The sequence below is a fragment of the Nerophis lumbriciformis genome, linkage group LG15, assembly GCF_033978685.3.
Source record: "Nerophis lumbriciformis linkage group LG15, RoL_Nlum_v2.1, whole genome shotgun sequence".
Lineage (NCBI taxonomy): Eukaryota > Metazoa > Chordata > Actinopteri > Syngnathiformes > Syngnathidae > Nerophis > Nerophis lumbriciformis.
The window spans coordinates 11,714,905-11,727,506 of NC_084562.2; the positions used below are offsets into that span (position 1 = coordinate 11,714,905).

Genomic DNA, 12,602 nt, shown 5'->3' on the forward strand with positions numbered 1-12,602 from the left:
TTAAGCAGATATTAACGGTAAATGAACAAGTAGATTAATAATCCATTTTCTACCACTTGTCCTTAACAATGTTGACAAAATAATAGAATGGAAAATGACACAACATGTTACTGCATATGTCAGCAGACTAAATTAGGAGCCTTTGTTTGTTGACTTACTACTAAAGGACAAGTTGTCTAGTATGTTCACTATTTTATTTAAGGACAAATAATACACATATTTTTAATGTATAGTAAGATTTTTTGTTAAAATAAAGCCAATAATGCAATTTTTTGAGGTCGCCTTTATTTAGAAAAGTATCGAAATACATTTTGGACAACACTAGTACCATGTATGATGAGAAATTCCCTAAAGCGGTCTCTATGCACGTCGCTAAAGATGCGGTGCCCAAACAGCGGAAAAGCCTGCCTTTATCCACCCATTAAAACTATAGAGAGCTCTCAATGCTACATTTTTATTTATAGAAGTATTTTATTCAAGACATAAGATTTAAATTTGTACTGGATCAGTCTCCAATGTTGGTGTTTATTTGCTACATTTTTGTTTACACAAGTATTTTATACGAGACATAAGTTTTGCCTCCTATAGGAATCTCTATATTAAATAATTTAATTGGATTAGGACAATGCTGATTGATCAACATATGAGCAAATGCATCACAGTAAATACGCCAGAATTAGCTACTATAGTAATTTTCATCTGTTTCGTTTTTTTTTTTTTAATTATTATATACGGAATCTAATTTGTCTGTTCTAAAAGAACCAATTTAATAACGATTGTCATTTTGCTAAAATTAAAAGAAACCACCTCCAAAGACATGCACCTGGGGATAGGTTGATTGGCAACACTAAATTGGCCCTAGTGTGTGAATGTGAGTGTGAATGTTGTCTGTCTATCTGTGTTGGCCCTGTGAAGAGGTGGCGACTTGTCCAGGGTGAACCCCGCCTTCCGCCCGATTGTAGCTGAGATAGGCTCCAGCGCCCCCCGCGACCCCGAAGGGAATAAGCGGTAGAAAATGGATGGATGGATGGATAGTTTTTGATCAAACATCCACTTATCCGAGGTCGGGTCGCGGGGGCAGCAGCCCATGCAGAGAAGCCCAGACCTCCCCCTCCCCAGCCACTTAGTCCAGCTCCTCCCGGGGGATAATTTTGACCGCTTGTACCCGTGATGCTGTCATTTTGCTCATAACCCAAAAAAGCCAAACTTCTTTTGAATTATTTCTGGCACTTTAGTTTCTTTAAAAAGTAGGGGGAAAAATGAAATAAAATGGATAATTTTTTGTGAAAAAATCTGAGATTATATTTTTAGAACGTGTAAATGTGTATGATGAAATGTATTTATTTTTGTCTGACCTCAATGTCAAAATAAAGTTTTTGTTTTAAATCCAAACGATGCCAAAAAAATAAAAATATGAACGGATAATAAATAAATAGATAAACAAACGATTAAAGTAATTTAATCATAGATACATCGATTTAATTTACAGAAAAGTGTTTTGTTTTAAAAGAAAATATGAAGGATTTGTGATCAGTCCTTGTCCCCGGTTTGGTTGAATTCAAAACAGTCCTGGGTAGGCACGGGCCGGTTACCAGTTTTCAAGTATTAAAAAGTGATTGGGATAGGCTCTAGCACCCGCGCGACCCCGAGAGGGACAAGCGGTAGAAAACGACTGGATGTTTCAAAAGCGCCACAATTTTCCTTCATACCGTCTGTACAGTATAAGCGAAAGTGAAAGTTAGAAATGTGGCTGTCACGTCGCATCGTAACACACAACATTTAAATGTGATCCAATTATGGAGCCAATGTGGCTAACAAAAATTAACACAAGTCCGGAACAAACATAACTCTATTTTCCTTTCTGTATTTACATTGTGTGCTTCTCCCTGGTCTAATGCCAAAAGGATGCACTTATTGTTTGTATTTTTTCCCTTTACAAATTCAGTCTTTTCAGATAATTTGCTGCCAGGGGGCAACATGGAGATAAAAGGCTTAGTTTTGGTCCACTTCATTTAGCCTTTTTTTTTTTTTCCGCCGAGGAAAACAATTACTAGCAGTCAAATGGTTTGAGGTATCCATAATAAACTTTAACGTGGCTCACATTGGAACAGATGCAACATTAAAGAGTCGGAATAATTGAAATGCCGTTTTAGTGGAGGACTTTATGATGTGCTATACATATATATGCATGCATGTAATTGCAGCCAGGAGAGGCGTGTGAGGGAACGTCTGCCAGAAGTTGTACTTTTGCAGGTATTAGCGCTGTAATTGTAGAAGTAACTGTAAATGGTGTGGTGTGCATGGCCTCGTCATCCTCTGCCCGGTGGCCGTGACACCTCGGAACTATGCGAACATAGCCTCGCCATGTTTGCTGGCTGGCGGGCCTCATTAGAATTTAACTTGTCTCCTCTCACCTTGTTGAGAGGGTGATCTGACGTCCCCGCCGGCGTTTGGGTTTAATGTGAGAGCCTGGCAGCTACTGAGGTCCCACGTGGGGCAAGAACCGTCGTCTGTAGGGAGTCATGGTTATTTTTATTCCCGAATAAGTGTTGCAAGGAGGAATATTTGCATTCAATAATATTGTAAATGCAATATTTGTATTGCATTCATTAATTGATCATCAATTTTAAGGCCTGAATTGACAAGCATTGAAATGTATTTTCTGGCCCTAACTGAAACATCCAAATCTGCATTTCGATACCACCGATTTTCTTTCCGATTCGATACAGAATAAAATTCAGGCTGGTATAAGCGATACCGAGCCGATACCGATGTTTTGTGCAAATGTATCTAAGGTGTAAATAAGAAATAATCGCATAAAAAATTATTATTATTATTCATTAAATAGTATTTATTATTATTATTATTATGATTAACTTAGAACCGTATTTTTCGGACTATAAGGCGCACTTAAAATCCTTTCATTTTCTCAAAACTCGACAGTGCGCCTTCTAACCTTATAACTAATGTACGGAATAATGTTGGTTGTGCTTACCGACCTCGAAGCTATTTTATTTGGTACATGGTGAAATGATAAGTGTGACCAGTAGATGGCAGTCACACATAAGAGATACGTGTAGACTGCAATATGACTCAACTAAACAACACCAAAATTGTATGTGTTCCATTGAAATATAGAGCATTACACACGGCGCTCAAAAATCGATCAAAATGTTTTAGTACGACTTTGGTACTTTGGCATTTCGATTAGTGAGTTGCGATACCACCGATTTTCTTTCCGATCCGATCCAGAGTAAAATTCAGGCTGGTATCAGCGATACCGAGCCGATACCGATGTTTTGTGCAAATGTATCTAAGGTGCAAATAAGAAATAATCGCATAAAAAATTATTATTATTATTCATTAAATAGTATGTATTATTATTATTATGATTCATTTAGAACCGTATTTTTCGGACTATAAGGCGCGCTTAAAATCCTTTAATTTTCTCAAAACTCGACAGTGCGCCTTATAGCCTTATAACTAATGTACGGAATAATGTTGGTTGTGCTTACCGACCTCGAAGCAATTTTATTTGGTACATGGTGAAATGATAAGTGTGACCAGTAGATGGCAGTCACACACAAGAGATACGTGTAGACTGCAATATGACTCAACTAAACAACACCAAAATTGTATATGTTCCATTGAAATATAGAGCATTACACACGGCGCTCAAAAATCGATCAAAATGTTTTAGTACGACTTTGGTAAGCTATGAAGCCGCACCCCTTGATGGATTATACTGTGCTTCAACATACGAGTATTATTATGGTGTGTGTGTATAAGGTAATAACATATTATCTGGCGTTTTGTTTTGCAATTATATGTAAAAGCAACTTTTCTTACCTTCTGGTACCTGCTGATCTGTATTTGGGATCTGCATAAGTCCTGAAAATTGTAGTTCGTGCTGACGAAGTAGTCGATAAGCTTCTTCTTTTTCTTTATCTTCTTGTTATGTGACATTCATCCTCCGCTGTTGCCATTTCTAATATAAAGCAGTGTAAAGTTCTTCCTTACTTCTGTCAGTAAACTCGCCATGAAAGCGCTAAAACATAGTGAGTTTACATTATTCACCCAAGTTGTTAGAGAGTTCCGGTCGGACGGTTTTTCACAGGACACATTTCCGGCGTTGTTGTTGCACAAGTGAGCCACGGATGAGGAGATGCTGCTCCGTTATTGATTTAAGTAAAGTCTGAATGTCATTAAAACAGTTAGCTCCATCTTTTGACACCTCTTCCACTCCCGTCCTTGCACGCTACACCGCTACAACAAAGATGACGGGGAGAACACGCTGCCGAAGGTGAGCCACGTAAATAAGACCGCCCACAAAACGGCGTATCCGGAAGCGACTGTCAGAAAGCGACTTGAAGATGATCTGTAAAACATAATTTATGCAACATTTTGACCAAAGAACCACCATTACATGTTATGTAGACCACAAGGAAGTGTTTTACATTTAGAAAAATAAATAATAATATGACTCCTTTAATGCGCCCTATAATCAAGTGCACCTTTTGTATGAAAATAGACCTGACTAGACCCATTCATCGGCAGTGCGCCTTATAATCCGGTGCACCCTATGGTCCGGAAAATATGGTATTATTTATGATGATACATTTGTGTATTTCAACCTTTCAAGTATATTGAAATTGGGGCGGTATAGCTCGGTTGGTAGAGTGGCCGTGTCAGCAACTTGAGGGTTGCAGGTTCGATCCCCGCTTCCGCCATCCTTGTCACTGCCGTTGTGTCCTTGGGCAAGACACTTTACCCACCTGCTCCCAGTGCCACCCACACTGGTTTAAATGTAACTTAGATATTGGGTTTCACTATGTAAAGCGCTTTGAGTCACGAGAGAAAAAGCGCTATATAAATATAATTCACTTCACTTCACATTGAAGTAGCGGCTTGAATAACTATAGTTATAGTAATACAACAGAAAAAAACAGGACAAAATCATACAAAGTGCACAAAGACGGCGTTTCAAACAATAACTAAATTAAAATATATAGTATAACATAAAACATAATACATAATAAAAGCATTAAGATAAATGAATTAAAATGAACTACTATTATATGATAAAAGCATTGAAATAAATACAATAAAATTAACTACTTTGAGAATAAAAAGTAAACAATGGTAAACAAAACCATTCAACTAACACATTCACAAGTTGAGTTACCTTTTTACACCGTGTTCCTGTTAATGATACACATTATCTCACACAACTAAAGTGTCAAAAGTATCGTTATTTGGATTTGAGAATCGATATGAGAGCAGAAAGATCTGGTATCGATATTTCAGTGTCGATCCACACGTCATATATATATATATATATATATATATATATATATATATATATATGTATGTATATGTATGGTTGTATTTTTGCCCCATACCTGTGAGAATCCTGCGTGTGACTGAAGCATTAAAGAGTGGGATATCTAGGACAAGCCGCAGTGTGATCAAACAACCACCAGGTAGCATCTTTGAGCAGATAATACTGTATCGTCTCTTTTTTTCTTTCGGAAGGATGAGGCAAAAATACAACCTTACCTACTGTATAAAAAAATAAAAGGATGAATTAACATCACTTCTATCCTTAGTGAAGACTCTCGTTGGCAAAGATGGCGATGAACGGAGCAGGAGGACCTTTGTACTTTGCTTGGAGATCTTTCTTTAAACCAATAGTGCTTCTCACCTTGCAACTTTCTTTCAGGTTTGCAATTTGTGTGGTTTTCCATCGGTTCTGATTCTGTGCTCTTTGTTACATCTGTTTCCTGTTTTGAGCTAAATCTATTAAACACGTTACTTTACTCCAAGTGTAAACTGATGCTTTCACTTGCATCTTCCACTGCTTTTTCCTTGTTTTTATTTTGTACTTGGTGTTTTTTTTTTACGTGTGGAGACGTCGCCTGTGTCTCTGTATCCTGGGGTCCACCCCTAACGGAACATGACATGTTAGGTCTCACGGTGGGTTATTTTCAATCATACTCGATAAACAAAAGTACAGAGGCTGAGTCACCAAAGCGTGAAATTATTTGTTTGGACACTTTTCCACGGACTGGTTTCTTTACGTTGGGATGCAACGATACGAACATTTCATATCACGGTTATTTGGACAAAAATGATCTCGGTTATCTTTATCACTGTATTGTTGAATGAGCTCCAAAAGTGCTTAAACACACACTGAAATATTTTAACCAAGTTTTGTTTCATTAAATAAATAAATATACAGACAATATATTGTCCGTGGGAGAAGAAACATTAGGTCTTCCTGAATCCAGTCTGCACATGATCAGTACCATTGGTCAAAACGATCACTTTGATATATTTCGAACTAGGACCAGAAAATGTTGTTAATCGTTTTTAATTCGATGTTTGGAGGTCCGTAGAAATCTTGAGGACCCAGACAACTGCCTGTGTTTGCCTAATGGTGGACCGCTTTGTCCTAATGGTGCGTTCCAGTCAGAATGATAAAGTCGGGATTTTCGGGTTCATAGTTGGAAGTGTCACGGCTGGTTATATACCAAGCCGTGCCCTTTTGTTGATGTTCTGCGGAGTTGTCGGGTTGTTTCCTGTATGCTGGTTCCTGTTAGCTGTTTCCAGTTTGCCTGGTTCCTGATTACTGTTTTCCTGCATTTTATTTTTGGCATTAAAAGTCATGTTTTCCTCCATCACGCCTGCGTTCTCTACATCTTGGGGTTCGTCACCTGCATCTCCTGACAGGAAGTTTCAACTAAAACGCCCAGCAAAGTTGTTTTTCCTACTCGGAAAGTCAGAGAGTTCTTACCGCCCCGGAGTTTGCTTTCAAAAATGGTTGCTCTGAGCGCAAACAATAATAGAAGCTTCTTTAATATAATAGCACTTCTTACTAGTTTTTTTTCGGACTAAATCAGTTGTAGATAATGTATTGTTGGACGTATGGTAATGTTACTGTGGAGGGAGGGTGTGATCAGCGCGCCTGCAGGAGCAAAGGTGTTGAGGGCGGAGCACCATCGGCTAGGGGCGGGGCATGTGCTGACGGCGAGACACAGCTGGCAGGTGATTAGATCTCACAGGTGGTACGTGGTAATCTAATCATCTGTTGTCTTTCACAGTGAGCGGCCAGTGGAGGAGATGTGGAAGTCGTTTCCTACGCGTTCCATGTTTACACACGTCACAGGAGCCAGGCGTGCCGTTTCAGCAACGTTTTAATGTGCATATATATCAATTAACGTTTTCTCTCCAGTCTCTCCCACCACCTCTCCTCCACTGGCCGCTCACTGTTAAAGACAACAGATGATTAGATTACCACGTACCACCTGTGAGATCTAATCACCTGCCAGCTGTGTCTCGCCGTCAGCACATGCCCCGTCCCTAGCCGATGGTGCTCTGCCCTCAACACCATCGACAGAGGTGGTGACCTTTGCTCCTGCAGGCACGCTGATCACACCCTCCCTCCACAGTTTCCGATGTAGCAATGACAGTGTCATTGCTACGTATTCGGGACTATTGCCCGAATACGTTTGTGCATTGATTTCCCAGAGAAGTTCGAATTCTTATGCACTGAGATCCAACGATCAGCTGTTGCTCTCTGTCCCGTTTGCTCGCACTAAGCTGGGGAACAAAGCTTTTGTCTATGCAGCTCCTTGTGCTTGGAACATGCTACAAAAAGACTAGAAGCTGACTGAATTATTTATCCTTAAATGCTTTTAAATCCAAACTATGGTTTTACCATAATTTGGATTTAAAACGGTAATACTTACCGTGGTTAATCTTTAATATTCCCTATTTAAGGACAATGTTTGGCCGTCCTACAACTGAGACAGCACACGAAAATCAGGGCGGAATTTTTGTCAGTAACCAAAACCTATGAAAAGTGGGGTGTAAGAAAGCGATTTCTAAAACTACGCCATATTTTTCTTCCGCAAAATTATTCAAGGTGATTCATATTCTCGTGGCCATGCGATGAGGTGGCGACTTGTCCAGGAAGTACCCCGCCTTCCGCCCGATTGTAGCTGAGATAGGCTCCAGCGCCCCCCGCGACCCCAAAGGGGAATAAGCGGTAGAAAATGGATGGATGGATATTCTCATATAATCAAGGTCTTATTAATAATGCATACTATTTATGTGTCACAAAAAAAGTACAAAGAAATCAGGGAAAACTTTCCGCCGAGAACTACCAATCAAGTTTTGAAGAGCGATTATCCGTTACGTTTTTATGCTAATTTTAATTTGAAACAGTAATTCTAACTATCTGGTGTTTTACTACGATTTATCGTGAATACGCTAATCGTTACAGGCAATGTTTGGCCATATGATAGTCAAGACAGTATGTGAAAATTAGGGCAAAATTCTAAAAATAAAATAAATTGACATCCGAATCACGATTTCTATTTTTTACAATTCTAAAATCCATTAATTTCAAAAATGTATCTAAAATTTTTTTTTAAATAACGCTTTAACAATTACTTGCGTATACTTCATACATCAACAGCCAAGAGGAGCTTTTGTAACCTGTAAGCTGTTTTAATATATGTGTATATATATATATATATATATATATATATATATATATATATATATATATATATATATATATATATATACCTATATATATATATATATATATATATATATATATATATATATATATATATATATATAGGTGTATGTATATATATATAGGTGTATATATATATATATATATAGGTATATATATATATATATATATATATATATAGGTATATATATATATATTTATATGTATGTATACACATGTATATACATGTATGTATACACGTTTGTATACACGTGTATACATATATGTATGTATACACGTATACACGTGTATACATATATGTATGTATACATGGGTAAACATACATGTATGTATACACATATATTTGTATATATACACATATATTTGTATGTATACACATACATGTGTGTGTATATATACAGTATGTGTATATATACAGTATGGGTATATATGTATGTATCAATTCAGAATTTATATATATACATATATATACACACACACACATGTACGCACATATATACACATTCATACATACATATATACATACATACATACATATACACACAGACATGTACATACATATATACATAAATACAGTATATACACATACATACATATATATGTGTGTGTACGTGTGTATGTATGTATATACATATATATATATACATATATATATATATATATATATATATATGTGTGTGTACAGTATGTATGTATATATAAATATCCCTAAACAGCATTGCAGGTTTGAATCCAGTAACTCTGTTTTTAAAACAGACATTAAACCTACTTCTCGATTTAAAAAAACATCCTCCTCTAAAACTACCGACATCAATTTGAAAACTACTGTGGCTTCTTTTAGGGTTACGCTTTTTTTTTTAGTTTCATGACACAATGGGAACATCCAGTGAATAGATTTGTTTTTGTCGGGGAAACAAGCAGTGAGGTAATTACAGACATAAATTGTTCAGATAAAGAGCAAAGAGTGTGTACTTTGGATTTTCTCTAAAGGAGGAAAGAAATGCATATAAAAAGATAGAGGGCCCTAAATCCAATATGGTTAACAGACTATGCAAAAATAAAAGTGAACATTAGCAACCTTGTGTTCAGAATGACATTTTGATGGGCATATGCAGGGGGAAGACACAATTAAGATGTTGGAGAGCAGCAATCACAATATGAGCGACATGATTGTATCAGCCAGGACTAAACAAACACACAATTCAGATCGATGGTCGTAACAGTCAAAGAAAGTTCGAAAGTCTCAAACGACATCTGAGGACACACAAGTATAAATGTCGGCTATTTACACGGTGCATCTAGAACACGACATTTTCCCAGAAGTGCACGGCGTACAATAAATTGAGGGTTTTCACCTTTGGTTATGTATTCATCAAGGCTAGGTTTTAAAAAAATAGAGAACACACATCCATGTCACTTTGCATACACTTAATAGTGGAAACACGTCAACAAAGCAGCTGTTTGCATCTGAGAAAACAACCGAGGGTTTGTCGTCTTAAAGAGGGGTGGGATCTTGGCTATGCTCTTCATCTTCCTGGCGGGACAGAAGGTGTGTGGCAGGTATTTATGACGGGGTTTATGGGCCTGACATCTTCCTTTTACTGAGAGTGGATGTTAATGCGGCTAATTTGTTCCGTAGAGGGTTTTAGTGTCGTGACACAACTTGGACTAACGACGTCGTCTTGGGTCAGCCTCGCTCCGTTGACGATACGGAAAAGATAAAAAAAGTCACATGAGCAGAGGGACGAGTCACCATTTAGGGAACACCAATAGCTAAAAAACCCTTTTGTTGACATTAAAACCAAGTCTAGCATATTAAAACACCCACGCCGCTTTCTAACAAGACTTTTTTTTTTTTTCCACATAAAGCAAACATTTTTTTTTTCGTGTAAGTCTCACTGGATCATCTCCGAGTACATCTGTAAATGTGTGGTAATTAAGGCGATCACACTTACTCATGTACCCCCCGCCGGGTGACTTTACCCATTTCATACAGTAGTAATTCCTCCCCATGCGTCTCCTTGTCCGGACATTGTTGTTTTTCAGTGTCCACTCACAGCCGCCGATGTCGTGTTCGTTTCTCGGCCACTTCCTGCGTTTACGAGCTGCGACACAGAAAAGACAAACAGAGGATGCATTAAAATTACGCTTTGGCATCCATTAATTGCATTGTAAGGAATTGAACATTCATGTAAAAAGGACCAATCAGTGCAGTGGTTTGTGTTGTTCGGATCATTGGTACAAGATGGCATACTTGCCAACCTTGAGACCTCCGAATTCGGGAGATGGGGGGTGGATTTAAAGTGCAGGCAGCATACCCCTTCCCCTTCGAGCTTTTCTGAATGAAATGAAAGTCTTTTTTTCCAATCATTTTGGAAGCGTATTTCTTCTTCTTACTCATCGTCGCCGTGTCTCTTCTTCGGTCTTCTGCTTCGTCTCCTTCTTGTTGTGTGTGCAGTTGTGCACTGAGCCCCAAAAGCCGTAGATGTTATTGTAGCGTCCCGGAAAAGGGATTCTGGGTATTTGTTCTGTTGTGTTACGGTGCGGAAGTTCTCCCGAAATGTGTTTGTCATTCTTGTTTGGTGTGGGTTCACAGTGTGGCGCATTTTAGTAACAGTGTTAAAGTTGTTTATACGGCCACCGTCAGTGTGACCTGTATGGCTGTTGACCAAGTATGCCTTGCGTTATCATTAGACCAGTTTAAAGATCATACAACGTGTCAGCATTTCTTGACATCTTCGAATAAAGGACATTGTTAAACCGGTGCAACGCTATATTATTATGTGACTGGGCCGGCACGCTGTTTATATGGAGGAAAAGCGGACGCCTGGACAGCATGCGGCTGTTAAGGGGTGAAGGTTTCAGGTGAGAGACGACGTCAAAGGCAGTGTCTTTAAGGCACGCCCCCAATATTATTGTCCGGGTGAAATTCCTGAGAATGGTTGCCCCGGGAGATTTTCGGGAGGGGCACTGAAATTCGGGAGTCTCGCGGGAAAATCGGGAGGGTTGGCAAGTATGGGCGGGGGCTATGTCTGACTCTAGGGAGGGGTACCAAATTTGGTGTCACAAAGGGAGCAAATTCCCGTTTGGCGGAAGTAGAAAGGATGGCAAGATTGTTTTATAAATATCGCCGCCATGCCTCCGTGGTTTGATTCCAAATTTTCAGGACTTATGCAGATCCCAAATACACAAAAGCAGGTACTAATAGGTAAAGAAAAGTAGGTTTTGCATGATAGGGCCCCTTTAAGAAACGCCTCTGACTTTAGCTCCGGGCTACTCAGTGGCCTAGTGGTTAGAGTGTCCGCCCTGAGATCGGTAGAGTCATACCGAGTCATACTAAACACTATAAAAATGGGACCCATTACCTCCCTGCTTGGCACTTAGCATCAAGGGTTGGAATTGGGGGTTGAATCACCAAAAATGATTCCCGGGCGCGGCCACCGCTGCTGCCCATTGCTCCCCTCACCTCCCAGGAGGTGATCAAGGGTGATGGGTCAAATGCAGAGAATAATTTTGCCACACCTAGTGTGTGTGTGACAATCATTGGTACTTTAACTGTAACTTCTTCTGTTTGTTTGATATTGTCATTACTGCCACAGGTGCTGGAAAAGTGTGTTACAGCTAGGGATGGGAATCTAAAATCCATTCTTGCTTAGAACCGGTTCCCAGTGTATCAATTCCTTGGAATCGCAGCAGTCATCTGACATAAATACAACAGGTACAAACCCTGTTTCCATATGAGTTGGGAAATTGTGTTAGATGTAAATATAAACGGAATACAATGATTTGCAAATCATTTTCAAACCATATTCAGTTGAATATGCTACAAAGACAACATATTTGATGTTCAAACTGATAAACTTTTTTTTTTTGCAAATAATCATTAACTTTAGAATTTGATGTGTCATTTTGTTAAATTCTATAGAAGAATATTTTATTTATTTATATACATTCTTTATATATTTTTCTCTATGCTATGTGCTTCTTAAGACCTCACTGTTGACTTTGTAAGGTTAGTTTACCTCTAAACTAAACAAAATTGATGCTCATCCAC

General features: G+C 38.5%; 1 protein-coding gene across 1 annotated transcript in view; it reads right to left on the reverse strand.

Moving 5' to 3' along the window:
- Positions 1–9,260: 9,260 nt before the first annotated feature.
- kcna4 (potassium voltage-gated channel, shaker-related subfamily, member 4) overlaps positions 9,261–12,602 on the reverse strand; it is a 143,123-nt gene continuing 139,781 nt past the window's right edge. The window contains exon 2 of the mRNA XM_061974846.2: positions 9,261–10,653. The gene's annotated coding sequence lies outside the window, so the exon portion shown is untranslated. The remainder of the gene's footprint in view (positions 10,654–12,602) is intronic.